Raw genomic sequence first — 6,000 nt, 5'->3', positions numbered from 1 at the left:
CACAAATGGAATATTACTTAGCATTAAAAGAATAAAATCATGGCATTTTCAGGCAATTGGATGGAGTTAGAGAACATAATGCTAAGTGAAGTAAGCCAAAGCCCCAAATCCAAAGGTTGAATGTTCTCTCTGATAAGTGGATGCTAATCTAGGGAGTGGGGAGGCATGGGAAAAATGGAGGAACTTTGATTGGGCAAAGGATAGGCAGGGTGGGCAGGGTGTGGGAGGGCAAGAAAGATGGTGGAATGAGATGGACATCATTATCCTAGATACTCTAGATACAACAATCACCTTCCAGTAGTGCAGAAAGTTTCAAAGAGAGGCAGAGGTGTTGGCCCAGGCATTTTCATCTTCTTAAATAGCCCATGTGAAGATGTTCTGTATCTATAAAGTGAAAGAGAAACACACATCGCCATGACTATCATTCTATAGATAAAGGACTAGCCAGTCTCTGACTGAGAAACTGGACCAGGCAGTGAGGGAGGTAACATGTTGGTGACACATAATAAAGAAAACTGCATCAGCAAATTCTCTCCTTTCCAACTTCAGTTAAAGAACACCCCCTCCCAACCGCAAAAGCACAATAATTAGCTAAAAGAAGTTTAGTCTTCATGACCCAAATTCTTGGGTTCATACTTGATAAACATGAACATAAGTGAGTGCTCCTGAGAGGTTCAAGCTGTCGTTCTGCCAGTGCATCTTACTTGCTATGTCTCCTTGGTATGTTGACTCTTCCTTAATGTAGAGATTCCTAGTCTAGGTAAAAAAAGGTGGGGGGACTGATGTTTTGACATTATGTTGATGTTGAGATTTTGGGTAACCTAGTCCACTCAATTACAGGGAGTCCACTGAGAGAATATGGTGACATTTTTTTCCTTGCAATTTGTTCACAAAATTTTTATGCTTTTTCTTCTCTCTATGCCATATCCCTGGTTCAGCATCCAGCACTACTTTAAATCTGACTTCACATGGGAACTTGGAAGAAGCCATAGTATTCTTCTTTCTATTGAATGAAAAATGTGTCATTTTTTTAAAAATGACACTTCCATTGGCCTAACACAAATGTGAGATCTGTTGAGTGACACCCAAGTCTGTTGTCAGACAATCAGGTTGACTTGAGCCACAAGGAAGGCTGATTTCCCTTACAGCCAGAGGAAAGGCCACTCTCTCCATTTCCTGAAATTGGAGGTTCAGGTGTCCTCTTTGCAGTTGGCAAAGAATCATGCACTGTCTTACTTTGACCTTTTATAATATTAACTTCAAGAAGCAACCTTTGGTAAATGCAGTGACTCTGAGGTCCACAGCTGTTCAATGGGTAACTTTAAAAGCAGGATAAAGCTTGGTGTTCTGCCTTCTTTGGGTATCATTAACTAACTTAACATTTTTGACTGCTCAGCTCTGCACATAGACATGTTAATCATTTAAGGAGTGCTCATCTAAAAACTGGAAATACCACATTTATTAAACCAAATTTACCTAATCTATCTGATACCCCCTTGAAACCTGAGGCAAGATGGAGGGAACATTCAATCATCAGCTTTTACAGTACCTTGTTTCAGAGACCTGGTGTGGTGCCTAGAAGTTTTCAGTCATTGTTCAATTCCTTCCAGGAATGACAGAGCATTATAGTCAGATCACCATGAGGAGATTGTACCGTCAACAGGAGCAATCATTTCATGGGACCTACACTGCCCCTTCTAGCATTTTAGGTCTGGTAGATGAACATACTGTGCAGTAAGTTAAATTTACCCACTTCAAGTGATAAGGACTTCTCAGGAGCCACCTCAGAGTGCTAGAACTGAGATAATGATCCATCAGACTACAGTTTGGCCAAGACTACTTAAAAATGCATACCTCTTCCCCACTTCCCCATTCTTCTTCTATTTAAACCTTCAGGTCATGTCAGCACCCTGAAGATATGCCTAAAGCATGTATTCCCATTGTGGCTGGTATTAAAGTTCTTTTCTTGCTTTTCACAATTAAACATTTGGGTTTGTTTTTGGGGGTGAGTGGCCAGACCTGGCTTTTGTACCTGGCCTGGAACTCCTGTAATACTTTTAGTTCATATATTGTGGGAAATCAATAAATCACTGTGTAATTGGTAATGCCATAGGTTATTTGATATCATGAGAAACTGAAGCAAAGACACTAGCATTAAATCTCCTTATGTGTCTCTGAAAAATATTTGCTCTTGTTAAAAACAGACTTTCATCAAAATAAATGTTTCATCCAAACATTCTTAAAACTTTGCCCACACAATTTCATCTTCCTAGTATGATTTTGTGCCTCATGAGAGATTCCTGCTTAGCCTCCAAAACACATCTCCTATAGCACCTATTTAGTAGAGTCTTTCCTTATTTATCTTGAACAGTAGAACAATTTATATTTTGCCTGTAATCCCCAAGACTCTGGAGGCTGAGGCAGGAGGATTGCAAATTCAAAACCTGCCTCAGAAACTCAGTGAGGTCTTAAGCAACTTAGCTAGACCCTGTCTCAAAATAAAACATACAAAGAGAAGAATAATAGAATGAATCACACATTATTACTCTATGCATATGATTACACAACCCATGTATCTCCACATAGTGTACAACCAGTAGATTCATTCTACTATCCTTCTTACCTCCTATCCCCTCCCCTCCCTTCACTCCCTTCTGCCTAATTCAAAGTAATTCTATTCTTCAGTAACCCCTGACCTTTATTGTGAATTAACATCCGCATATCAGAGAAAACATTTGGCCTTTGGTTATTCTGGGATTGGCTTAGCACAATATTTTTCAGCTCCATTCATTTACTGAAAAATGTCATAATTTCATTCCCTTAGGCTGAGTAATATTCCATTGTGTATATATTACACATTTTCTTTATCCATTCATCTGTTGAAGGGCACCAAGTTGGTTCACTGTTTAGCTATAAATCTCTGCTCTAAGTACTTGGTTAAGTAGAAACTCAGCCCCAGATATCATGATGATTTGAGAGAGGAACACATAAACAGGCAATTGAAGAATGCCAAATGAAGTAATCATAGTGGAATGAGAAACAACATCCTATCAATCCTGAATGGTGGCGCTTCTTTCTGCCACGGGATAGTCCATCCCCTTGTTCTTCATCAGCCCAAGTGACATCTCTTTGAGAAGCCTGTTCTGACTTCCACTGGCAAGTAAATTGCTCATGGTGTTGGTTTATGTTTTACATTCAAAACTCAGAGGTCATAGTCTTAAATATGCAAAAAGAAAAAAGAAACAAAAGAAAAGAAAATAGAAAGTTGATTTATGTAACTCTGTCAAATGCACTTTCTTCAAAGTAGGGACTATCTACATCTTGCCAGTTTTGGGGGGCAGGCAGTATCTAAGCTTTGTGGCTGAGAGAGGGAATGGCCAAATCTTCTGGCCTTTGTGTATGTGTTGGTGAGGAGAGGGTCAGGTCTAGGGACATTCCTTCTTGGCACTGGAGGAAGTATGTACCTCAACCCAGTGTCACTGCAGGGTGACTGGGCTGCATGCCTGCATGTGTAATGCATGGCTCAGATCATTCTTTAGGATCTGAGCCATGCATTACACATAAGCCAGGAAGAACCTTGGCCTTCATGAAGTTTAACCTTTCCTGGGGGAAAGAGACACTAAACAGCAGCAACAAAAATTCCACTCATGTAGATTTTGAACTACAAATTGGGATAAATACTGTGAAGTAAAAAATTCTTTACTGAAGCTTGCAGCAGGATTTGACTCATTCATTCTTTCTTTTCTTCAAATCACTCCTCCTTTGAAAAATATAAAAACAACAGAATCAATGGGACTGGAGGCATGGAAAGTGTGAGGCTTTGGATTTGCCTGGACCTATTTCCTCATGTGGGAGAAGTTGACATAAGAGGTCCAAAAGCCTTGTTATCTCAATCACAAGACCCACTCAGCACTGCCTTCCTATCTCAGGCTTGGCATGAAACACACCCCTTCCTCATTATTCTAATTGTCTTGTATATTATAGTCCCCAAATTTCTCCAGTTCATGCAGAAACCAAGAGATCCTATGATCAGGATGCATAAAAGGTGGAATAAACCGGAACTGAAAGATGACACACCTGCCACAGATGTCCTGAGCTGTAAAATCTAGAGAGGTCTGTCAAATGGGAGTGCAAGAAAAAAAAAGGCACCACACACAGGAACCTGTCGGAGACCACCTCCAACAGGGGGTCTCAGGAGAGGAACGGATGGTGAGGAGTCGGTGAAAGGGGGGTGGAGAAACAACACAGACACCAAAGTGAAGGGGCTAAATCCCAATCTTTACTTGTGAAGCTGATCATATATACTTTTCATTTTGGCAGGTTCACAGTACTTTGTGGTTACAAAACAGGAATCATTATTCAAAGAAACAAAATATTACGTAGCTACAATTAGAATAGAAGAATGTATCTTGGCTTATGCATAAGCAAGCATTTTTACTTTCAGTTCGTGTTTTCCTTTGAGTTGTTTCTGATTAGTTAACTTTTAATAATAGTTAGAAATGTCCCAGATTGTTGGCCTATACCTTGACTATTCTTTCTTGACTTACTGACTGGAAACCAGTGCCATGGTTACAGCAAGTGTTTAACTTGTTATTTATTTTACTCAAACAAGAGTAAGAGCACAAACCATTGTGCACAGGAACAAGAACAAGTTGCCCAGTACTAAGCACTAATATGTCTTCTTAACATTAATTCTTCTTCTCTAGATTTTAATTTAATTTCTCAAAAACTTCCTTGACAGGAACACAGGGAGTTTTTCATTAGACATTAACAATTTACGTTCCACAGCTGAATCTTTGCATTTAGAGCAAACAGATCTATTCTTTAGAAGTAGTTGCATTAATTGGGAAAGTCATGTTTTTTCCTTCATACTTAATGGTCATATGAGAAGTCGCAACTATACTTATTAAAGGAATACAAAAACAAAGCAGCCCATTCCCAGAAATATACTGCGCTCCTCCAGAGGATGGATGCCTTGCGCCATCCACCTTAGTAGGGCCTTGCCATTGCCTGAATCAGGGGAGGGGTGCAGCTGGAATCAATAACTCAGGAAAGAATAGCTAGCACTTATTTACTTATCCATATTTTAAAATTTGGTCTTTTTAGATATACATGACAGTAGAGTGTGTTTTGACATTACACATACATGGAGTATAACTTATTTTAATTAGAATAACATTCTTGTGTTTGTACATGATCTGGAGTTTCATTGGTCTTGTATTCATATATGAACATAGGAAGGTGATGTTCAATTAATTCTACTGTCTTTCCTAGTGTGTGTGGTTTTTTTTTTTTTTTTTTGTTCTAAGAACTTCTTCTTCATTAACTGGCACAATCCATCCAACAACTTTATGAGATTTGTGTGGTTATAGTCATTATTTTATGAATGAGTAAACTAAGTCCCACAAAGTTTAACTCACTCACCCATGGTTACCTAGCTAATTACTACAAGAGCCACTGTTCTAATTTAAATCATCTAACTCTAGTGCCCAGGGTCTTAACCTTGCAACCTGGGCTCAGCCTCACATACTGCCACACAGGATGAGTTAAGGGACTGGAATGTGGCCCAGATCTTCTGAAAGTGTTGTGCCCAGAGCTCTGTCTCCTACAAAGGCACAAGTTGAAGATAACATTTTAGCCCTGTGGGGGACATCCTATCTCTCCTCCTCACTCTGGAAGAGGGAACCTTATGAAGATTTTGAGGTTAAGAGTAAGAAGACTTCATCATGGCTGCTCACTTCCTAATCCATCCCTGAGCCTTTCTTCTTTTGAAAATAACCAATAAGGGAACAGAGTACCTCATAGTTTAGAAAGCTCATTTGCATGTCTCTTAATGATGGATCCTATGTCTACTCTGTGAGACAACTAGTGTTGGGTTGTTTTAATTCCCCTGTTATAGCCGTGAAACCAACACTGAAGAAGAAAATTGCTGAGGCAATTTAATCCTGAAGTGGGGCCCTGGAGCCAGAACTTGTGATTCCAAAGTCTGCTGAAGGTACA

This window comes from Marmota marmota, unplaced genomic scaffold (assembly GCF_001458135.2).
Source record: "Marmota marmota marmota unplaced genomic scaffold, marMar, whole genome shotgun sequence".
NCBI classification, from domain to species: domain Eukaryota; kingdom Metazoa; phylum Chordata; class Mammalia; order Rodentia; family Sciuridae; genus Marmota; species Marmota marmota.
The sequence above is the reverse complement of the archived record's forward strand: the minus strand, read 5'-3'. Positions refer to the sequence as shown.